Genomic DNA, 24,858 nt, shown 5'->3' on the forward strand with positions numbered 1-24,858 from the left:
GCACTTTGCAGGAAGTGGAGAGTCAGATTTAATCATGCTTAGAGTCTGCCCTGTGAGGTAAGAAGAGGCAGAGGTGGCAATGGAATTAAAGGTGCTTGGTATAGAGTGACTGTAACGAAAATGTGTGCAAAGATCAGAAGAGGACTCGGGGGCATGGCCGGGGGCTGAGAAGTAGGAGGGGTCATTGTGTAGAAGCCTTAATGAGGTCACAGAACTGCAGAAGTCTGAGCACTGGCATGGGTGCACCAGTAGGATAAGAAGTCATTAGAGGGGATACTTAAAGTCAAGAATTCTCAAAGGTGATGCAACCATTGGTAATGATAGGGTCAAGATTGTAACCATGGAACTCAAGAGCTGAGGCAGTAATGACAGACCATTGATGTGGATTCTGAAGTTGGTGAGAGTAAGGATAGGAGTGTTAGAGAAGACACAGAGACAGTGAGTGGGGTCTGATTGCAGTTGGGGCAACAAGGAAGGCTAGCTGGTGGTAAAGGCTGCATACCTCCAAGGAGATGTGCATACATATGTGCATATAAGTGCAGCTGCACGCATGTGTGCATGCATGTGTCATGGGGGATATGCACCATTAAGAGGCAGCACTTGAGGGCAGGAAAGAAGAGATCTTTTTTTTTTTTTTAGATTTTTTTATTTATTCATGAAAGACACACAGAGAGGCAGAGACACAGGCAGAGGGAGAAGGAGGCTCCATACAGGGAGCCTGATGTGGGACTCGATCCTGGGACTCCAGGATCACGCCCTGGGCTGAAGGCAGGCACTAAACCTCTGAGTCACCCAGGCGCCCCATGAAGAGATCTTTTAACCCTCAGGTACAGATAGAACCGAAGGTAAAAGTGTTGAAATGGGCTTCAGGTAGGATGAGGTGAAGGGAATATTCAGAGAAGGATTGTAGTTGTCAAGGTGTCTTCTGTCCAGATGGTGAGCTAGAGAGGGCACAGCACAAGGTGGGGGAGGGCTAGGACGTTGGGTGGGATTAGCAGATGTGCAGAGCAGTGAGGAGATGAGGTTCCATCATGATGAACATGGAAGGGCCTTGGGTTTTTAGTGGGGATGGGGCTGAATAGGGTGTAGGCTCTAGAGGAGTGGCTTGATGACCTCTTGGGTTTTACATTAGACTCTTCTCTCTTGAGGCTTCATGGTGGTGGTCAAGGGGGCTGGGCTTTAGGGGGCAACTTGTGTAAGAGTGAACGCCATCTAGGCCAGGATATCATGTGCCCTCAGACCAGACCAGCAAGGTAAACAAGAGAAGCTGGCTAGGCCACAACTGGGAGAAATCATGTTAGTGTTTCTCAATCTTTGATATGCAAACAAAGTACCTGAGGATCCTGTTAAAATGAAGATTCTGAGATTTCTGCATTTCTGACAAGCTCCCTGTTGATGCTCAAACTGCTGGTCCAAGGACCACCCTGAGTAGTGAGCCCAAGGTCTGCTAAGGGCAGCAGTTTCTTCTCACCTGTATCTATTGCTGTCATATGAGAATGAAGATTCACTGTTGTCTTCTCTTTTGGTTTTTAAAGAAAAGCCAAAAATACGGATTTTCATGTAAAATCATCCTATTTAAAACTTTTGGTAAATAATTCTTAAAATTCTGTAAAACACAGGAGGGCCAAACAAAACATGTATTGCATTCCACTTCCAGCACATCAGTATGTGATTTCTGATGGAAGGAAATTGGGACAGGATGGGGATTTGGGAACACCGGCCTGGGAGTCAACTATTCTGGGTCATATAATTTCTCTTTGCACCTGGCACTAGAGGTTACCTTTCATATGGCTCCTAAAAGTTAAAAAGTAGTTTTCCAGGCACCCCGGCTAACATCTGCTCCTGCCAGGCTGCATTCCTCCTCACCTCTGCAAAAAGTTGTCCCTTCTGCTTCCATCATGTAGAATGGCCTCCATCTGCCACCCTGCCCTGTGCATCCCACTGGCTTTGAAAGTGGTTTAGATGGTGGAACTCCTGGAAGTCTCGTTTTTTTTTTGTGAAATGCCATGAAATATTGACATCTTTAATTCTATCATTCAGACCTGAAACGATTTTTCTAGCAGGAAATATGGCTGTATTATATGTATATAGCTCTCTGCAACTCAAAAAAGGAATAATCACACATAAAATATTTTGAAGAAAACACATTCCTGGTTTCCCATTAGCATTTATTTCCACTTGTTTATTCCCTGTGTCACCCACAGCACTCACTGGCAGATAAGTGGTAGTAGGCACCCTAAGTTTAAGAACAGTTTATGAAGAAAAGCCCTTGATAGAGAACAAATTTTACCCATTAAGCTAATGTGTTCTGGGAATTGAAACTTCTATTATTCTATTTTAGTGGTGAAAACCCTCCATCGAGCTTGTGGAATGCCAGTGTTTCAAGTGATGGGAAATTTGCCCATGTCTCATCCATGCTTCAAAGTCTAGGTGAAGACCTATCCTCTCTACTGAATCTTCTTGGCTTCTGCCTGCTTCTCGTCATTACCCTCAGCACTGAGGTGCTATGTCCAAGATATACACTGAATTCCTAGTTACATGCTGTCTTAGATGAGTGTTACGGGTATCTGTCCTGCTGCCCCGCCATAAGCTCACGCAGGTTGGGACTGTGGCTCACACCCAGTCTGAGCCAGTTAAAGAACAGCCTCAAGAAATGGGAGATCCTAACTTCTCTCTGCATCTTAGGACCTCGGCAACTCCTAGCCTCCCACAAATTACAAAACACTAAGAATCTGATGATGTTATAGCTTCTCTTTGCAAAAATAACAAAACAAAACAAGACAACCCATCCATATGAGATTTCACCATATGATGAGAGGGAGCGTCTTCAAACTCTCTGGATCTCCCTTGTTTCTAGTATAAGGGCTTCCTGTTTCCCACGTAGTGCTGAAAACAGCATAGACTTAGGTGTCTGAAGGCCTTGGATTCAAATCTTGTTCCTGTTACTTACTAACCACCTGACTTGATTAAGTACTTAATTAAACTCTTTAAACCTCAGTATCTGTATGAGGAAAATGAAAAAGAATGCCAGGACTCCTCTTATAGAGGTGGCATGGGGTGTTCAATTAAAGCCAGCCCCCTTCCTCTGCCCTCCCCTTTGCCTGTATGCCCTCCCTACTTCCAATGGCCCCCTGGCTATTGGAGCCTGACCAGGCATGTGGAAACCACAACCTGCCCCACCACAAATGTAAGGCCAAGGAGGTCAAAGCCCGTCTGGAATTTTCTCCTCTAAAATATCATCTCCCCTCGGACTGCCATACTAAGCCATTCAGAAAACATGATTTCTCAGGTGGAGATCTTTCTGCACAAGTTTAATGGTCTCTCAGCCTCTCCTGATCAATCTTATCCCTGTTACATGGCCCCACACCCCTCAATGTCCTGAGACCACTCTCTCCTGGTGGGATCTTCCCTCTGAGCAAACCCCCACCTCTTAACAGCTGAAGGCTCATATTTTCCCTGCTTCCAAGCTGTTCCCAAGATTGCAAAATGTTTGATTGTGGAGCCTGTCAAATGTATTCATAATGCAACTTTATTTCTCAGAGAAAATTTCCATGAGAAATCAAAGTCTCAGGAGGGCTGGCGCCCTGCATTTATGATCCTTGGATGTTTTAGAGCTTTCTGGAGGGTTTCTTTATCTTTGCACTCAGATCACGGGGGAGGGGACACTGGGGAGTAGCATGGGCTGCTGGGGAGGGTGACAGATGAGGAATCAGAGCATCTGGGGTTTGGATCTGTTGTTTATGAGTGATTGTGTGAGCAGGAGCAAGTTTTCTGACAGTTCAGTCCTTAATGCTCTCTTCCTTCTGCAGTACCTTTGTGATGCCTCCCCCTCAGTCTCCTCTATGGTCCTCCCCTCCAGCTTTCATCTTGTGCCCTCTTCCTATCTCCCTGCGTGAGCCCCTCTGCTCCTGCAGCTCCCAGTGCAGCCCCTCAGGGATGGCTCCTCAGTCACTATCTGCAGCCATTCCAATCTCCAAGTTTACCACCACATGGACATCTTGCTGGTGCCCAAAGATCAGAATCGGCACACCTAGAGCCAATCGTTTCTGCAACTCATTCTTTCTCCTAGAGTGCCTGCCTCAGTTATTGGTGCTCATCTTCTCTTGGGGAACAATACGTCTTGGGAAATTGTCTGATCAGCCCCTCCCTCACCGTCTGAACTGGAGGCTGAGATGCCCTCACATCTGCCCATCATGCTCCATGACCACTTGCCTAGACCCTTCCAGAACTCTCCTCCCTAATCTCTTCCACCCATAGCAACCAGCTTTTCCCATCTCCCACTCACTAACACCAAGGGCTCAGCTGATTGAGGGAATTCTCCATACTTCCCTAAGATAGAAAGATTCGGAGAAAATTATCTCATGAGACCCTTCTGGCCCCATTGGTCTTGAGTTCAGTTGCTGTCAAACTCCACTGCTCGAAACCCTGCAAAAGAGCCTTGCCTCTGGATTCTTTCCCTTTCTCCCAGCTCCTAACCATTTCCAGGAGAACTTCTTAAGCATAGAGGAAAGTCTTGTGATGTCCTCCATAAACTATTCCTGCCTGCCTCCCTCTCTGGATTCAAACACCTCCCCAGGGGCTTTCAGTTCAGGGTACACTTTGGTGCTCTGTACCTCCTCACACTCACCAGGCAGGTCCCAACCCACCATGCCTGCATCTTCTCTTCCAGCTGTTGGAGTTTCTTCCCTACTCCCTTTGCTACTTTCTTTGCAGTCCGTTACCTTCTCCTCCAAGGGGTCTGTCTGGTGGACTTGTCCTTATTCTTCAAGGACCATCTGCTCCCCACTTATACATCCACTTATACAAGTCAAGTCTCATACTTCCTCTGGAGTTAAGAGCATTTACACATCCACTCTCCACCCTACCTTCCCTCCTGTTTATACATCTGCCCCCCACTCACACATTTGCTCCCCACTTACACATCTACCTTTCAATTACACATCTGCTCCCCACTTATACATGTGTTCCACTTACACATCTGCCTACCACTTACACATCTGCTCCCCACTTATACACCTACCAGCCACTTACATATCTGCTCTCCACTCACACATCCACCCCCCACTTACACATCCACCCCCCCACTTACACATCCACCCCCCCACTTACACATCCACTCCCCACTTACACATCTGCTCCCCACTTATGCATCGACTTCCTACTTGCACACCCACCTCCCATTACACATCCACCCCCCATTTACACATCTGCTCCCCTCTTACATATCTGCCTCCCTCTTACACATCTGCTCTCCCACTTACACATCTGCCTTCCTCTTACATATTCGTCTCCACTTACATGTCTGCTTCCCCACTGGACTTTAAGCTCCTTAAAAATCCTGTTATTTCATTCCCAGCACCCAGCACAATGCTGGCACAAAACACAGGCTTAGTAATAACATTTTGATTGAATGGTTCCCCAAATCTATGAAATAACATCTATAACAATCTCTTCATTTGGCATTTGAGACACTTTCTGCTTTAGATCCATCCACTGTTAGTTGTTCCTGTTAAAGCACTTAGATTACCTGCACCATTCATGCTCCCATGATCATGCCCTAAGCATACCCGTCACCACTGTAGGCTTTCTGCTCCCTAACTTCCACCACTTCTCATCTGTTCTTTGAAGCTCAGCCCAGTGATGCTTCTTCCTTTTCCTTATTCTCAAGCCAGGACTCACCTCCTCTTCATAGGAATTCTATAGGCCTTTGATTCACTTTTATGCTTCTTAACATTTTGGACCTTGGAATCAAATAATGAGGTGAATTTAATTCATCTGTGAATTACTTGCTGTTTGGGACACTCTGGCCACGTATAGGGTCTCCATCAAGGTTGTACTTCTCATATGTATCATGGGTCTGTTGAGACTCTTAAAATTCATTCATCCCCATTTCTCCTTCCCCACAGCAACTCTCTAGTGGTGACCACCCATCTCTCCCCTGGACCACAGCAAGAGCCTCCTAACCAGTCTTTTTGTGGCCACTGCCGCCAGTAAGCAAACCTGACCAAGTCACCCCCTGCTTAAAATCCTCCATGACCTTCCAGGATTCTTGGGATAAAGGCCCAAACCCCCACTGGGGTGACAGACCCAGTCACCCTGTGCCCCTCCATGTCCATACCCAGCATCTTCCCCATGCTCTCTACATATGCTCTCCCTTTCAAGTGCTCTGGATTCCTTCTCACTCAAGGGCCAGGTCAGGCTGTTCCTTTGCAGAGAACATTCTCCTTTTCAGCTTTCCCTAGTGGGTCTGGTGACCCCCTACCCATCCCTCTGAGCTCTGCTCAATTGTCAGTCCTCCTCCTCCTGACTCTACACACACACACCAGCTTCTTTGATTACTTATGCAGCATTTGCCAGTGTGTCAACCTCTTGGCATAATTATTTGGGCAGAGGCTATGTCTCTCTATTCACCACTGTCTTCTCTTCTTGCTTCTTCCACATACACATGCCCCTAGCTCAGTGCACAGCAGAGCAGGCACTTGGGCCATAGGTGTTGGTATGCATGCGTTGCCCATAACAGCCTGAAAGAAGGGGCTGCATTTGATTCACCTTGGTTGGGAGCAGGAAGGACACAGTGTATGTGCCCATGTGTAAGGGTGAATATGGGTATATACAAAGTTCTAACTGGTGGCAGATAAAACAAAAAAACACTAAAGCCCATGTATATAAATTTAAGAAGCAGAATAGGAGTAGCCTGGAGTCAAAGCTCATCTGAGAAAAACAGAAGGTAGACCAAATGCCTAGAGCTTCACTGCAGGCTGTCCCGAGAAATTGGGGGCAGGGTTTGTTATGGACCCCGGGAGCAGGGTCGGGGGATGGGCAGTTTACAGGCCTGGGCTTCTTCCTCCCAGGATGTGCCTTACATTGTTTACACGAACAGCTTTTAAGATGATAAATAATTTGAATGTAGGGACTGTATTCTATCTATCTTGGTTTCCTCCGCTCCCCATAACAGCTCTTGATAAATAGTAGAAGTTTTGTAAGCATTTGCCAAATTGGATTGAATTTATCCCGATCACCACCTGGGCCCTGGTAAGATTCATTCATTCGACATTTATTGCACGCTTACTGTTCATTTGTTCATTCGACATTTACTGTGCACCCACTGTTTGCCAGGTCTGGAGCGACACTGGTGAAGGAAGCAGGTGAGTTTTCTGTGTGCTCAGAGCTCACAGAGCAGAGGGAATTGGACAGTACAGTTAACACTGGGCCAGGAAAGATCAGGTGGCCATGGAATCCCAGAGAAGGGGAAATTAACCAAGACCTGGGATGGAGGTAGTGATCAGGGAGGACTTCCTGGAGAAAGTGATTCCTAAGATGAGACTTGACAGAGGAGTAGGAGTCTGCCAGGAGAGGGGGATAAGCACAATGAGTATTTGAGATAGAGAGAAAGTATATGTAGAGGTTGAGAAAATTCCACATCATTCACCCATTCACCATGGCAGAAGTGAAAGGGCTGCCTGGTGAGAGGAGGTGCTGGGCCAGGCACTTTAAAATATTCATTTTTATTAAGTCTTTAGGATAGCCCTGTGAGGCAAAGATCATCATTCTGTTTTTCACATAAGGCTCAGGAAAATAAAGTGATTTGAGGAGATTTGCCCAGCTGGTCAGCAGCTGGGCCAGGTTTCAGACCTATGGCTCAGGTCTTTCTCATCCCATCCCAGCCACTCATGGATGCTGAGGCCATGGAGAAGGAAGGGTAGCTGTGCTGGGGAGACACTGGGAGACCAGAAGTGCCAGCCCATCCCCAATGATGTGGCCACAGCTTGCATTCCTAGGCCTGCTGTCTGGTCCCCACTGTAATTAGGATTAGCTGATTGGCTGGGACGGGAGGGGATGTTAGAAAGGCCACCTCTGTAGACAACACTTTTGGCCATAAAGTGTGTTGACCTCTTGTCTTAGTGTTCAAATGAGGCCCCAAACCAATTGCTCTCAGAGCCAGCCTCTGGCTACACAGTTTGGAAGAAGCTCCACAGGCATGAAGGCTTCATTATGTAATTAGATCTTTGGAAAATGAGCTAGCTATTCTTTAGCCACTGCAATCAGAAGGCTTGATGCATCTCAAGGCTCCAAGGGGATGGTGAATGGGTATCTCTCTTGCTCATTGTTGCTGCTACATGAAGACTGTGAAACAAGTAGTTTCCAGGGGGTCCCAGCCTCTTGGAGGAGGGAGGAGAGCTTTCCTACCTTTATCTTCCTACAGAGAATAGCTTGGGAGTTAAGGACAGTGGTTCTCAAACCTGAGTGTGCCTCAGGATCATTGGGTGGGCTTGTTAAAACACAGATTGCAGGGCCTTACCCCCTAGGTTTCTATTGAGTTGGTTTTGGGTGGGCCTGAGAATTTGCATTTTAAACAAGTTCCCTGGTGATGCTGTTGCTGCTAATCTGGGGACCTCACTTTGAGAACTACTCCCTAGAGTGAACCGAAACACCTGACCCCCAGCTTCCTTGGGTAGACTCCCTACTAGATCCCACAATCAGGGGATCCCTGGTGGCTCAGCAGTTCAGTGCCTGCCTTTGGCCCAGGGTGTGATCCTGGAGTCCCGGGATCTAGTCCTGCATAGGGCTCCCAGCATGGAGCCTGCTTCTCCCTCCTCCTGTGCCTCTGCCTCTCTCTCTCTCTATCATGAATTTATTCATGTCTATCATGAATAAATAAATAAAGTCTTTTTTAAAAAAAAGATCCCACAATCAGAGCTGAATTACTTAGCCCTCACATGTGCACAGGGTTTGCATTGAGCTTCACAATTTAATGAGAGAGGGAAGGTAGGGGTGGTTCTTATTTTTCAGGTTAGGAAGCTGAGACCTAAGTTCCCATGGCTTGGAAATAGAGCCAAGTCTAAAACCTGTTGCCCATTAGAATAGCTCACCAGGTTTAAATTTGCACAGGCCAACCTTCAGCAGTAAGCTATTTCCCTTAGCTCAGGAGAGGGGGTCACTAGCTAGTTCTTCATTCTTCCTGGGCATCCATCCAGCTAGACTGCCTCTCCTACCCTCTTTCTAGTTGGATAAGAACAGCCACCAATTTCTCTCCAGTAAAATGGAGTGGTAACGACACATATCTCTTCCAAGCCTGGCCCATATTAACCTCCCACATGCTTTGCTCCTAAATGCTTAATTTCCCACCTGTTTATGGATGTCAATTTCCAAGGTGACTTTGGAACTCATGAGAACCTGGGCCCCCTCTATGTGTGTGGAAAAGGATCACCCATGAGTTGAATAGCTACCCAGAACTCTATGTAATAAACCCCTACTGTACTAAGCCACTAATTTTGAGATCCATTTGTTTCAGCTGCCTAACCTGCTCTAATTAAAATGGTTGGTTTCCTCATAGTATGATCCGATTCTTATACCAAAATCACTCGCTTTCTAAGAACGTAGATTTCTCTGCCATCCCCCATTCCTACTGAAATGGATTCCTGGGGCTGCACAGTTGGTAAATCTGTATTTTGAAAAGAATCCTGGGAGTTCTTATGTACAATGAAGACTGACAACTGTATTCTAGATCTGGAGTTGGCAAACGATGGCCCGTGGCCAAATGTTGGCCTGCCACCTGTTTTTATATAGCCAGGGAGCTAAGAACAGGCTTTACATTTTTAAATGGTTAGACACATCAGAGGGAGAATAACAGAATAATATTTTGTGACCATGTGAAAAGTATCACTGGAATACAGCCATGTTCACTTGTTTATATACTGTCTTTGACTGCTTTGGGGCTTCAACTGCAGCTTGAGCAGTTACAACAGAGACCATATGGCCTACAGAGTCTGAAATATTTACTCCCTGGCCCTTTACAGGAAGTTTTCTGACCCATGTGCTAGATCTTAAAACTCCACTTTAGAAGGTGCCTTCTGTTGAATGGTAATGTGTAGCTATGGCATCATAACCTGTGGACTTAGAGTCTCTGTGGCGTGGACAAATGGGGACAAATATTACCATTCACTCATTCATTTATTTATTCTTTTAGTAAACATGTATTAGATGCTCTTGAAGTGCTGGGCATTGAGATGCAAAAGAGAACATGGTAGGTGAATAATACATAAGTTTGGCAATTATGCTTTTTCCATTATAATGACACTCATTATTAAATAAAACGCTAAACATTAACTAACTTCTATTTACTGTATAACCGTGTTACATATTGTTGCTCAGGGATTTTTAAGGAAAACATTAATAAAAAAGCTCAGGGGATCCCTGGGTGGCTCAGTGGTTTAGCGCCTGCCTTCAGCTCAGGGCGTGATCCTGGAGTCCCAGGAGAGAGTCCCACATCGGGCTTCCTGCATGGAGCCTGCTTCTCCCTCTGCCTGTGTCTCTGCCTCTGTGTGTGTGTGTGTGTGTGTGTGTGTGTGTGTGTGTCTTTCATGAATAAATAAATAAAATCTTTTTAAAAAATTAAAAAATAAAAAAAGCTCACACTAGATGAGTGCAGCTATTGAAGATCCTGCATTTCCTAGGAATAGTGAACAGTGGAGACTGTACTGGAAGCAGTTGGAGACAGAGTCAGAGAATTCTCTGTATTCTTTTACAGTATGGAACAATATGAGCCAGTAGAAGAAGCAAAAATGTCTCGAAGGACAACATATAACAGGAACAGCAGAAGGGGAAGAGAATCTAGAATTCCTAGAGATCACATAGGGGAGAGAGATGTGAACTGGATATATCTGATATATCTGAGTAGCATGGCCCTGGCTACTCATCAAGCTCAATGGCAAGAGGGGAGCAGTTTTGCGTTATGAGTTAGAATTAAGTTCTAGGTACCTCTTGAGCCCCGTCTCTCCCTACTTTTTGTTTTCATTTGTGCATGCCACAACAGGTAGGCCAGTCAGAACAAGTTGAATAATCAATTCACTTGATGCTGAGGGCAAGGAAGATAGAAAGCCAACTCTAGTGTGATCTGAACAGAAATTAATGTCTGAAGGCTCTAGTCTAGAGTTGGAGTATAGGTAAGTTGGAAAAGTTTTCTAGGTAGAAATCTAGGTATACTGATACCTAGAATCTAGGTATACTGATTCTCAGTATAAGTAGAGTCTACATTTTAGGTCAAAAAGGTACATATAACTCAATAAAATGAGTTCCTAAAGCAGGATCCCATTTTAGAAGAAAGAGTCAGATGAAAACAAAGTGATAGTGTCGTGCCACCACCACTTAACCTGATCTAGACTTCAGGGTCCAGCCTTAGTTCTGATGTGCACAGCTTAAAGTCAAGGCTAGAGCCAGGACAGAAGTTCAGACAAGCACTGGAGTCCAAATAGGGAGGCTCGGCATTCAAGAGGTACCTAGGACTGATTCTCACTCATAAAACGAAACTGCTTCCTTGGAGCTTAAGGAAGCTAGCTAGCTGACAAAGTTCCAGGTAAAATGATGTAAAAGAAATCACCGGGGGGACTTGTAGAAAAGTTCCTCAAAGAGCACTGATTTAAGAAGGCAGGATATCTTTTTCCCCTTCCTTCCTTCCTGCAACCTCCCAGAATACAGATGTTGCAGCAGCCATCCTGGGCGTTGAGGTGACTTTGAGATTGGAAGCATATGCTAGGATATAGTGTTGCTGAACAATAGGAGTCTGAGTATCTAATAACCCTGGAGCAGGCACACCAGACTTTGGATGATCTATCTCTACACTTCTTTTGTGTTAGATAAAAATAATTTCCTATTTTGCTTAAGCCAGTTACTTGGAATTTTCCATTGCATGATGTCAAAATTACTCTTGATACTTCACCCCATTTAGTAGCATTTTCCAACATGTAGTATGTGTGTAACTGATAGTACAGAAGACAACTTTATTTTATTTTTTTAACATTTATTTATTTTTGAGAGAGAGAGAGAGAGAGTGGGTGTGTGTACTTACACACAAGTAGGATGAAGGGCAGAAAGAGAGTCTTCAATCAGACTCCCCAATGACTGTAGAGCCCAGAACATACAACCCATGAGATCGTGACTTACGCAGAAACCAAGAGTCAGATGCTTAACCAACTGAGCCACCCAGGTGCCTCAAGACAACTTTAGGTAGTTATTAGTTCAGACAAGCATGAGGTCTATGATGATGTATGTATTTTAATACATAGTAGAGAAAATATAGCCAGCACTTCAAAACTGTGGTTTAAAATTTTTTTAATTAAAAATTAAATTAAATTTTTTTTTTTTTTAAGAAAGTAGAATTGGAATGACTGAATGTTTGCAAGCAGCGCCATAGGGAATGGGGCTGAGATTGGACCTGTCTTGTTTGGGCTTACCTTGCCCATGGCAGATGCTCAATAAATGTCCAAATGAATGACAACATACATAACTATCTTCATGACTGGCTCCAGTTTTTCCCAACACACCTGTTGCCTCTCCTGTAGCCCACCCTCTCCAGTGCCCCTGAAGAAAGACCCTAAGCTTTCTCCTTGTATGTTTTCTCCAATCTTCTAATATGCAATTTTTCTTTCCAAAGCACAGGGAAGCAACCTGCTCTTAGGGCTTTTATTTTTCAGGTTTTATTAAACGGAGCTATTAGCCTCAGCCATTTTACAATTCCGTGTTGATCTCTTTCCTGCACTGGCTCATTGGTTGGGCCCCATTTCGTGTGGTTGAAATAAAAGGAAAACTGCCTCCCATATAGAAGATCTATGGCTGCTTGTTTCTCTTGAGCATAAATATATTTATCACCTGTGGCCAGTCAGAGCTCTAAGTTCTTGCATCCTCAGGAAGGAGGAAAGAGGAATTCCCTCGCTTTCAACCAGCTCGGGTCCCACAAGGCACCTCTCACTCTGGACACCTCCCTTAGTCTGTGCACTGCCCTAAGCTCACCAGACGACTAACAATGATGCCTCGGGCCTGCAGACTACCTTACAGGTTTCAGAGTGTTTTCAGATCTCCCTCCTGAGTTTCTGCCTGCACAAGGACATATGCTCCCATGCTCACTGACCACTGCAGAAATCTGAAAAGGGCTGGGAGGAATGTGTAGGTAAGGAGGCTCAGCCTGGAATGGAGGACAAATGGAATATGCAAGGAGGGGTGGTAACATGCTGGATCCACACTGAGATGAACCATAACATTCATTACAGGAATAGGGCTGAGAGAGCAAATGGGAAGCCCCATGAGAAGCGGTAGTGGATGGTGGAATAAAGGACAATCCAAAGGTCTTGTGTGGGAAGGCTGAATCCACTGAGAACCTGCTAGGGCAGGGTGAGAACAGAGGCTTGTACAAAGTGGCCCTGAGGGTAAGAGGTGGGGTGTGGTTGGGAGAGTAATAAGCCAATAGCTCTGTGCATCCGTCACTTCATGTTAGCTCTGTTGGCACACAAAGATGGGAGATGTTCACAACAATGAACTTGTTTTTAAATGTTGGAATCTGTCAGTCTGACCTCTGTTGGTGGTAACTGCCCTACTTGGAAGAACATCCAGTATCAGCAGTATCAGATCTGAGCCTCAGGGCAACAACCATGGAAGCCAGGTCAGGATAATGCCCTGATTCTACAGGTAAGGTTTATCACTGAGGTTCAATGACTGTTACCCAAGGTTATTAAGTGATGATGATGACCAGAATCTAGTCCAGATGTAAATCCCCAGGGTCCAAGACCAGAGCCCTTTCCATTACCCCAGTGCCTGGGCAATTTGTGACTCATAAAGTAAGGCATTTGGAATGATTTCTGTACCATAGAAGGTACTTGAAGGTATTTGCTGATGAACTGATTGAGTTGTAACTTTGGTAAGGCCATTATATCCCTTTCTGACTCCTGCCCCTTCAGCATTTCTCTGTGTGGCTGGCATCTCTATCTTCTTGAGTCTTTTCTCCTTGACCTTCATTCAGCTTTGTGGTCCCTCTGATTACTTCTTCATTTCTCTCTTCCTCTTCCAGACAAATGTCATTAAGAGCAGGAATTTGAGGGTTAGCTGTAGATCTGCTTTACGTTATACTCCATGCAGTAGAACTAGGTGGGGACAGTTGTGTCTCATCCCCTCTTCCACCCTTTCTTCCTACATAACTGGCTGAGCACCAGGCTCTGTGGAGGAGCAAATAGGAACTCAGAGGGACAAATGTAGTAATTTTCAAGTAATTCTCCCGTGGATGGGCTCTGGGCCCCTTGGAGATTCTGATGAATGATCTAGCTTATCTCCCTTCAAATTGCACATGTTCCCTTTCAACCAAAATTTTGCATGAAATTTCAGGGGTTCTCAAACTCCTCAAACAGCATTCTCAAATGCTCTGGTGGCCCAAGGATCCATGGGTAAGTAGTGGTGTGAGGTCTACGGATGAGCAAACCATGGGTTATGGCTCTATACTGTCCGCAAAGGTGGAGAGGAAGACAAGGCTGGAGCTGCAGATGGAAACTAGGGAGGACAGGGCCTCAAGGCAAATTTGAGGTGATCCTGGGGAATGTAACACAGAGGGGGAGGACGAGGGGTCCAAACTGGGTCAAGCAGAGACCTTGCAGATACGACAGCACTTGACCTCAGTGTGTCAGTTCTTCCATCTGAAATGGCAAATGGTAACACTTCCCTCAGCAGCTCACTGGAAGACTGAGAAGGTAATGAATAGGTGGGACACCCTTGCTCCTATGTCTGTCATTACAGATCTTGTGCTCCTCCAGAACTGCAGCCTTGCTTGTTACCCTGCATCTCTAGCTGTAGCATAGTGCCTGACAGAGCAGGCACTCCTTACATGCCTTTGAATAACAGGCACCAGACTTGGCACTGATTGAGCATCTACTGAATACATATTAGATAGAGAGGGATGGAAGAGGGGAGGAAGACACTTGACTCTATCATGAGGTGGGTGACATCAATTTTGGAATTGCCCAACTTACATAAATAGAAGTCTTCCTAATATTATACCTGTGTGTATTGAAGTCTGATAAGAAAAATCCTATTCTCCTAATGACTTTGATGATAATTTAAGACATACTTCGCTTCTATTTCCTCTTGATTGAAAATCGGGAGTTACCTAATATATTGGCCCCTAGAGCATTTTTCCTTATTTATAAGAAAAAAGAAATGCTCAGAAAATCAGCTTTTAAGTGCATCAGTAATAATGGGGGGGGGGGGGATAGGATGACTGGTAAACCTTACATTTCAAAAGACTGTTATTTGCCAAGAGGAGACTCTCTCACCTGCTCACCCGCAGAGCCTCAGGCAGGGGGAAGAGCAGGAGAGCGCTTGCAGCCCAGCTTCTGAATTGAATTATTAGCTCATTTTTAGGCTTTAGGAAAAGCACAGCCTTGCAAGATTAAGTGGCTTGCCCAAGGTCACTCAGCAAGTTCACTGTGGAGCAGAGCAGTGACCATTGCTGCTACAAATGAGTGTTTAGAGAAAAACCATAGTTTCATAAAACCACGGTGACTTATAATGTAAAAAATCCTCCTCTCTGTTCTCAGCTCTTTCTGAGCTTTGCTGTGAGGCAATGTTTACAGAGGAAAGATGAGAACAACTTGACACACCTGGGTCAAAATCCCAGCCCTGCATTCCGGGCTGTGATGCCCATGCCCTTCTTGGTCCAGCCTCCATGTCCTGGGTCTGTGTGGTCTCCACTTGTAGGTCAGTTGGGCCCTGCTCCTGGAGCTGAGTGTTGGGAAATTAGAAGAATCCAGAGAAAAGTTGCCACGGCAACAGGAGAGTGAGTAGTGGCGGCTGCTATGGAAGGTGATCTATGGCTCAGAGCACGTCAGAGGGTTTGTTTGCTTCCCATCTGGGCCCTTTAAACTCCTTTAAACTGGGCATGTGTTGGGGGAATGTTAATGCTACCCCCTGCCTCATCTCACTCTTTTCTAGGGCAGCCACCTGGGCTCTGGGCACCACCCACTGCCAGCCTCCCTGAGCTAGTGGCCAGGGAAGTCTGGGGAGCTGCTTTGGTTTTCAGCAGCTTTCTTCACTAGGTAATTGTCACATCACATCTCAGAGCTGGAAGGAGTCTCTGAGACCTTTTTGGCCCAATTCTCTCCTTTGACATTCAGGGAAACTGAGGCCCAGAGAAGGACAGTGATCTGTTGAGAAACACACTGTGTATGTGGATGTCTTGGTCTGCTCAGGCACCATAACAAAATCCACAGATTGAGTGATTTCAATAACTGACATTTATCTCTCACAGTCCTGGAGTTCAGGAAGTCCAGGATTAAGGTCCCGGCTGATTTGATTCCTGGTGAGGGCTTTCTGTCTACTTGCAGATGGCTGCTTTCTCTGTATGTGCTCACACGGCCTTTCCTCAGGGAATACTCCTGGAAAGGGGGTGAGCTCTCTGGGTCTCTCCTTAAAGGGACATGGATTCATCATGAGAACCCCACCCTCATGACTTCATCCAAACCTAATTACCACCTAAAGGTCCCATCTCCAAATAGCATCACCCTGGGAGCTAGGGCTTTAATACATGCATTTGGAGGGACACAAAGTTTCAGTCTATAACAATGAGTCCAGCACTTTTTCTGCAGCACAATACTGCTTCTCTAATGCAAGTCAGAAGGGCAATTTAGAGGCAGGAACCTTAACACAGTGACCTTGGCCAAGTCACTTCTCCTCCTGGGCTTCAGTTGCCTATTCTCATAAGTGAGGGGTTGGACTTAATGATCTGTGATTCTCTGCTCTGTTTATGGAAATGACATTTAACCTTTTAATGACTTAAAGGCAGGTCAGAGTGAGACTCTCAAACCAAATCCTATGATCCCACTAATTTTTCCTGTGTCTACCCAGAAGCAATAGCTGCTCTCAGGAGCCAACCAGGGACTTGGCCATGAAGATTCCTCCATTACAGCGTTCAAGTGCCGTGACACTTTTCACACTGCATAATTATCATTTGTCATCTGCCTCCTCAGTGGAACATAGGCTTCTCTGGCAAGAAATGGGTCTTGCTTTCCTTTGGCTCCCTGGTGTCTCCTATAGAGCCTGACACACAGCAAGTACTCAGGTAGCCTTTATGAGATGCATGAATAAACCCCACTTTACAAGATTTAGTCCTTGGAGTCCAAGGGAGTTGTCTAAAAGAAAATCTTCAAGCCCAAGCTGTAAGTGCCTGTTACCCACTGTATTTGCTAGCTTGTCAGTTCCTTCTACTAAGAGGCAATCCATGGGATGCTCACCAGCCTGAGAATCAGAAGACCCTCCAATGAGTCTATTCCTGGGGAAGCCATTTCTTCTCCCTGGCATTAGCTCTAATGAGAGGTTTGGGCATGATGGTCCCTTTTATCTTTAATTGCCCATAATCCCAAGATATCCAATCAGCAGTCAACAGATAGCAAGCATAGTCACTAAGGTTAGAATGGGAAGGTAGAACATTTTATTGTTTTAAAGGTTTTTTTAAAATTTATTTATTCATGAGAGACACACAGAGAGAGGCAGAGACACAGACAGAGGGAGAAGCAGGCTCCATGCAGGGAGCCTGATGTGGGACTCGATCCCGGGACTCCAGGACCACATCCTGGGCCAAAGGCAGGCGCTAAACCTCTGAGCCACCCAGGGATCCCCTGTTTTAAAGTTTAATTACAGCTGAATCTTTGGAACAAGAGCAGTAACATGGTGGGACTCACCCAGAGGGGCTCAAACAATTGTCCAGCTAAGTTGGGAGGAGCAGGCAAAGACCACAGGTCAAGTTCAAGTTGATGAACGAAGGCAGGTTGGAGCAAGCATGTGGGTCCTAGAGGTCAGGATCAGTGACTAGGTGGGCAAGGTTGATCTAGAGCAGATGCTGTCTGCTTCCTATTCACGAACCCTCCTAGGAGGAATGGGGAGCATCAAAGCCAACAGCTGAACCCTACTCTTGATGACACTAAGACAACTTCATTATCATTTACTCTTGGAGATGATCTTAGTAATTATCAACCCACTGACTTTATCTGAATTAAATCACAAGTTTTAAGCTGGTTTTATGATTGCATAATTCTGGAGAAAGCCCAAACTCTTCAGTACAGCATTTAAGGCTCTCCACTCTCCCTTTCTCCTTAGATGCTCTGAGCTCTTCTCAGTTCATTAGAGGTACCATACTGTCTCATGCCCTATACGTGTGCTCCCTCCCTTCTCTCATATTTTCCTCGCTAATTTTCTCTTATGGCTCAAAACTCAGTTCAGGCTTCACTTCCTCCAGGAAGCCTTCTTTTAGTTCTCCTTCCTTAAATCTAGATCAAGGATCCTATTACAGGTTCTCACAGCTCCCAGTTTTCTCTTTTATAATACTCACTAAAATATTTCTTTATTTCATTGCTTTCCACTAGGAACACTCAAGGGTGGGGGCTCTTTACTGCTTATCTTCAAGGCCAAGCACAGAACAATAATCAATGAATATTTTTAAGTGAACAAATGGATGACAAATAAAAAAGTGGAATATAGCTTTCAAGGTCCAACTATAGTATTTCTATCAGCACAGGACAAAAATGGTTGGGCTTTAGGTCCTTGAGAACCTCATACACTCCATTAATGAATAATGAGAAATGTTTGCAATTAGCATACTCCTTGCTGGGTGGGAAATGCTGTGGGTGGCAAATATACACACTTTCAGTGTTTTATGTACTCAGCATTACCTATGCTTACATGATTTAGCAAATATTGTGCATGTACTATGTGGTGGATACTTTAGGAAATACTAGAATTCAGCTAGCCATAGGGTCTCCACCAGGCCCTTTTGTATGGTAATGGAGAGTGGAGGAAGACCTTTCGCAGTTTCTTAGTGAATCTGTGTGGTCCATCATGCTGATGTTTCCTTTGGGGAACTCTAATAGGAAATACATTTTTCGTGAGTTTGGTTGAGCAGGGAGGATGCCAGAGGCTCAAAGGTGGGAGGGTAGGGTAGGGCAAAGGAAGATGTTGAGGGTGAAATTGCATAATATACAGAGGATAAACTCTATGAACTCTCTCGAGGAATATTCTGGTGGGGAAGACAGTCGTTCAAGTGCTGGTAGCACTACCCCTCTGGCATTTCACCTCTCCCTGGAGGTGCTCCCACTTTGATCCTTCTTCTGCCTCTATCTGTGAAAGAATCTCACTCAACATAAATACAAAACGCTCAAGGGCTGAGCTAAGAGGAGCTCTCCAGAGAGAGGTGGGATGGGAGGGGCAATGCATCTTTGCTGCCCTGAGTTTGCCTCCCTGCTGGGGGTTCATGCTGATACCTGCTCTCCTTCCTGCTTGTTGTTAGGGAGACCTATTCCTCCCTGCCTCTTACTCAGCTGTGAGAAAAATCAGAGCCACCTTTTGGGTTTTCTTGGCATCACAGACATAGGCTTAGTTTTCAGAAAGATCTTTACCAAAAAGTATGGGAAATTGACAGAGACAATACTTCTACCATCCCTAAAAAAAGCCTCACAAAGCAAAGCAGTAATACAGCCAAGACAGAGACCTCAACTCTCCTGTCCATCATAGCTGGCCAACCAGAAAATGCTTCACGCTTCTCTAAAGGAATATGCCAAGTACCCCTTCGTCTAAGCTGTGGGTGTTCCCATCTCTAGTCCTGTCCTTTCAAGGGGAGACCCAGAGTCTGTGCTTTTGTGGTTTCACACACACTAACCAATGCAGCATGAGAAAGTACCACAGAGAGGAGACTGGACATGGAGCCCGGTTGTATTTTATTTTATTTTATTTTATTTTATTTTATTTTATTTTATTTTTTTATTTTATTTTTTTTCCGATTGTATTTTATAAGATTGTTTCACATATATGTGTCCCATTCCACATGTTCTTCTTACAGTGTGACATCGACACTCATTCAGCAAGAAGTAAGATTTATATTCCCTCTTCTTGAACTTGGTGGACCTTTGTAACTTCCTTGATTAGCAGAACATTGTGGTAGGGCATTGCATGACTTCTGAGCCTAGGTCACAAAAAGTGATAGGGTTTTCACCTGCTGTCAATTTGCACCTTGGGGGTCCTGAGCAGACACGTGAGAAGTCTGGATACCCTAAAGCTGCCATGTTGGAGAGACATCATAGAGAGGCCACACAGAGACAGAAAGAGATGCTCACAGAGCCCCAGCTGCTGGCTATCTGAGTCTTCCCAGTATCAACCGCCAGTGAATGAACCTTCAGATGATTCTAACTCCCAGTTCTGGAGGCTTCCAACTGATGGCCCAGACATCAAAGTTCAGAGAAAAGCCTTTCCTGTTGCGTCCTATTGAATTCTTGACCCCCAATCTGTAAGCATAATAAGTGGTTGTTTTAAGCCCATTAAGAATTGGGGCAATTTTTTATGAAGTATTAGATTAATCAGAACAAATTTGGAGAGCATTTTTCACAGCTTCAGTGCTGAGCTGCTTGTCGAGTTCCACCACTCTCTACTTTCCATCTTGCTGTTGACCCTTGGTACCTTTCACTTCTTGATTCCTCCCCATTTAAGGCTTCATCTTGCCCCTTTGTTTGGATGTTGCTTTTTTGGCCACCATCTTTATATTCCTCACTGGTGATGGAATTTCTGCATCTGCTGGCTTTCCTCCTCTGCTCTCTCTTTCTACCATCTTAGTTCAAGGTCCTCCATCATGGCACAGACTTTTCATGTGAGGCCCTGGAGAAGAATACCAGGCATTGGACAGTTTGGAAGGAAATGTTCTCTTTGGTTGTCTTAGCTCAGGCTGCTATAACAGAATACCATAGAATGTGTGGCTTAAACATTTGTTTCTCACAATTCTGGAGGCTGGGAAGTCCAAGATCAAGGCATCAGCTAATTCAGTTCCTGGTGAGAGCTCTCTTTTTGGCTTGCAGCCAGCTGCCTTCTTGCTGTGATCTTAACATGACAAAGAACAAGCAAGCTCTGCTCTCTCCTTATAAGACTACTGATCCCATTTTGTAAGCTCCACTTTCAGGACTCTAATACCTCCTAAAGGCCACACCTCCAAATACCATCATGTTAGGGCTTCAATATACAAATTGTGGGAGAATACACACATTCAGTCCATAATACTTATGAACCTCACCTTCTCAGGCAATACTCACCAAAACTTAAACTGTCCAGACACAACCCCACAACCTTCTTATTCTTCAGGGATAGAGAAAAAAGATTGGAGGTGCAGATGACAAGATCTTTCTGTTTCCCAATGAAGACCACCATAAGTAAAACACTGGGAGCAAATGCACAGAGACCCCAGGGACCAAAATATCAAAAGATGTTAAGTGTCCCAATCAAATATCTATTACTAAGAAGTTCTCCCAGGGAGTCAAGTAAGGGCCTGTCCCAGATCCTCCTTTTCCGGAAGTGATGGACTTGCCACATGAAGAGTCAAGAAAAGTTTAGAGTAGGGAATGTCTCTGGGACCTGAATCTACTTTGAGAATGAGCTAGATGCTTTGGAAAAGTGATGGATGAGCCTGAGTCACCTAGTTGGAAAGAATCCAGAGGTAGGAATCAGACAAGATGAAGTCCTTGTTCTCCCCTTGCTTTCTCCGTGTGACTGCAGACAAGTCACTTTACCTCCTTGAAACTTCCTTTTCTTTCTGTGAGTGGGAGTAACTCCAGACTGTTTGCCTCTTCCTGGGCTGTTCTGGGGATCCGATGACATAATGCACAGGAAGATGCTTTAATTGTACACTTACAACATGCCATACTGTGTGCTGGGCACTCTACCCATATTATGTCACTTACTCCTCTTAATAATCTTACAAAATAGGACTCATCACCCCATGTTATAGCTAAGGAAGCAGGACAGAGAGGCCCTACGACTCACCCAAGGTCACTCAGGTAGTAAGAGGTGGACCTGATATTCCAGTTCAAATGTACCTGGTGTTGAAGACAATGTTCTTTCTGTTAGAGCACGGTTACAGCTATTGTTGTTGTTGATTGTGTGCCTCTTCTGTGATCCATAGTCTTAGTGCAGGACACATAGTGGTGCTTGGGCATCACGAAAGGGTACCCGATTGTTGTCAATTTTCTTCACTTTCAACCCCATGAGTCACATCCCAAATGAATTAACCAGATTTCTGCAGGGCTGTCTTTCAAGGAGGTCTCAATTCCTAATATCAAGGTCCTGAGGAACACGGGGCCAGAAATGATGCCCCCGATGATGTTGATGAGAAGACTATTTCTAAGCTCTGCTGATGGCATTAGTGAGGTGAGACAGCATCCTCTAGAACATCCACCCTGGGAATGGCTGATGTGAGGCTCAGTCCCTGTAACTGAGGGGGCAAAAAAAAGGAGTCTATAATGCAGGCCTGAACAACCTTTCCAGATTGGATTGAGCATAATTCCAGCACATTCCCCCATCCAAAATGCTCCATAATTGCCTTTTCTGCTCAAAGAACAAAGTCCCTAAATGGGCAGCCTAGCATCACTGGCAAAATAAGCAGCTAGGCATGCATGCCACACTTTGCTTTCCAATAAATTAGCCTGGGATGTGTGGATTCCGACCACAGAGCATCAACATAAAGGGAAATGGAAATGCAGGTGCAAGACTTTCATCAAGGATAGGTCTCCTGCTGGGGGGAGGCTAGAGGGAGGGAGCTCTGGCTTCCTAGCAATCCAAACCAAGGCAGGGCAATGTCATTCAAAGACCTTGGCCCATCTTTGGAAGCAGGTTGGAGGGAGGGGCATAGGGATTCCATGTCTCTCAGCTGGAGTGAAACTCAGAAAGTACAAAGCAGATCCTTGATTTGTGTTGGGAAATATATCTCCAGGAACTATTTGATTTGAAGAATCCCTACTGGGATCCTTTCTTGAGCACAGCATGGTGGAGTAGAAAAGCAGGACTTGGGAGAGCTTTGCAACTGTTATTTAGGAGCCTGCCACTGGGGCAAATTCCCAGCTGTGTGTGTGTGTGTGTGTGTGTGTGTGTGTGTGTATACATGTGCAGAAGTGAGCAGGAAGCAAGCATTGTCAAAAACAAGAGGCTTATGGGAAGATACCACATCACTGATTGCACTGCAAACAGCTAAAAAAAAAAAAAACAACAACAACAACAACAGCAAGCCAGTTGGCCTTTTTGAAGCCCAGTGGCAATCTTATTAACATCTTCCCTTCCCCTCCCCCAAGACTTGGTTTTTACATCTTAACTTTGCAACTTACTTATTCCTGTGACCTAGTTATGTTACATACTTACCCTGCACCTCAGTTTTTTCACCTGTAAAATGGGATTATTCTATGCTCATCAGGGCAAAGGGAGGGAATCAAATGACAAGATGTGTGTGAAAAGCACTTGCGAACTTTAAATACACTTTAAGATACGCTTTTGATGGGTAGAGGGTGAACATAAATGGTAGAAAAAAAAGCAAATTTCAAAGCAGTGTGTTTCCTCTTCATGGGAATGAGGTCTGGAGGGACCCTAATCCTCAGAGATTGTGCCTCAGGGCTCTGAGAAGATTAGTTCCACAGCCTCTGAAATGAATCGGAAATTGAAAAGAGAAAGCTAAAGTGATTGTGTATGTTTATTTGAGTTGGGGACCTGGGAGGAGATCTCTGTGTTTTCCCAGGTGGAGGTTAGTGGGGGAAGTCCAGAGGATAGTCATACCATTGGGAGTGTGGAGACCCCAGACAATAGTCTGAGCCCCAGAAGAAATGGGACCAGAAAGGATACTCATGGAAAGAAATCTGCCCGCCTCCCCAGGCTGACCCTCTCCAAGTCTCTTGAAGCTAGAACCAAACCAGATGGGATGGTATAGGGGCTGAGCCAGCTCATATACTTTCTGCTCGGAGCACCCATTTTTCAGAGAACTGTAGCAGAGCTGAGTGTGTGGTGGAATGAGGGGGCTGGGGGTGACCATAACAAGTTACGTGGTATTGAGGTGGCGGGCAGCTGGTGTTAGGGCAGAAGGGCTGTTTCCAGTTGCAGGAGAGCCATCCCCCCTCTTCTCTCTCTGCACATTCCTTGGAACCTCACATTTTATTCAGGTAGGGGCCTGGGGGCTGTCTCCATCAGCAGTGCTCTTGAGACACTGGTGCCCATGGGCAGTGGTAGGATGGGAGGGGGGGCTCAGGATCAGTGTGGGGACTGGTTCTGAACCTTCAATGGCAGAGCTAACAAGCACTACCTGTGAACAAATCTGGAGAGAAAGGACAATATGCCCCTAGATGCCAGACCGCTGATTTGTAATGCAGTCTATAGGGAGTGTGGTACACTTGGACCGAAATGCAGAGGAATAAGTTTCAGACACTAGGAAAAAAGGAATGTGGATTTTGGCAGAGCCCTCCCTCAGCATAGTGGCAGATACAGAAGGTGTGAGTGTAAGATTATATGGACCTGTGTGTGGAGTCACAAACCAGGAGTCCAGGAAACAGAGGTTTAATCCCCAGTTGGCTCCCATGGGACCTTGAGTCAATCTTTAACTGATAGAGGAGGAGTCTTTCAATGCTTAAGCACCTTCTCTATGCTGAATAAATTGCTGAACACTTTTGTACAAAGATCATCCTACTTTGAACCATAGCCTGAGAGGTATGAAGAATTATCTTTATTTTAAAAATGAAGAAACTGAAGCCCTGACAGGTTGGGACTCTCGTAGATTCTGCCCTCAATTACATCTCTACTGGGCCTAAGAATCTATATTTAAGAATCTAAGAAATCTGAATTTTTCAAATATTCCTTAGACAATTCTGAGCCCAAGCTATAATTATTTATTCATTCAATCATCTATTCAAAAGATATTACTGAATGCCTATCATGTTCTAGATACTACTGAGATTGTAGGTACACAACAGGGAACAAAATAGTCCCCATGGAGTTTATGTTCTACTGAGGAGGGAAATTATTTAATGAAGAAAAAAATACATACATCGTATGCCAGATGATGATAAATGCTATTTTGAAAAATAGGTTAAGGGGACAGAGTGGTGTGATGGGGATGTTTGCTCAGGTAAGGCCCCACTGATAAGGTAACATTTGAATAGGGATGAGGGAAACAAGAAAGTGAGCCATGTGGCTCTCTGATGGAAGTATCTTCCAGTAGAGGAAGCAGCACACCAAAAGGCCCTGAGGCAGGATTGTGCCAGT

At 45.1% G+C, this 24,858-nt stretch overlaps 1 protein-coding gene across 1 annotated transcript in view; it reads right to left on the reverse strand.

Annotated features, from left to right (window-relative positions):
• The window catches only part of ASIC2 (acid sensing ion channel subunit 2), a 994,353-nt gene that overhangs the window by 314,208 nt on the left and 655,287 nt on the right, over positions 1–24,858 (reverse strand). The window lies entirely within an intron of this gene.

The sequence above is a fragment of the Vulpes lagopus genome, chromosome 12, assembly GCF_018345385.1.
Source record: "Vulpes lagopus strain Blue_001 chromosome 12, ASM1834538v1, whole genome shotgun sequence".
NCBI classification, from domain to species: Eukaryota; Metazoa; Chordata; class Mammalia; order Carnivora; family Canidae; genus Vulpes; species Vulpes lagopus.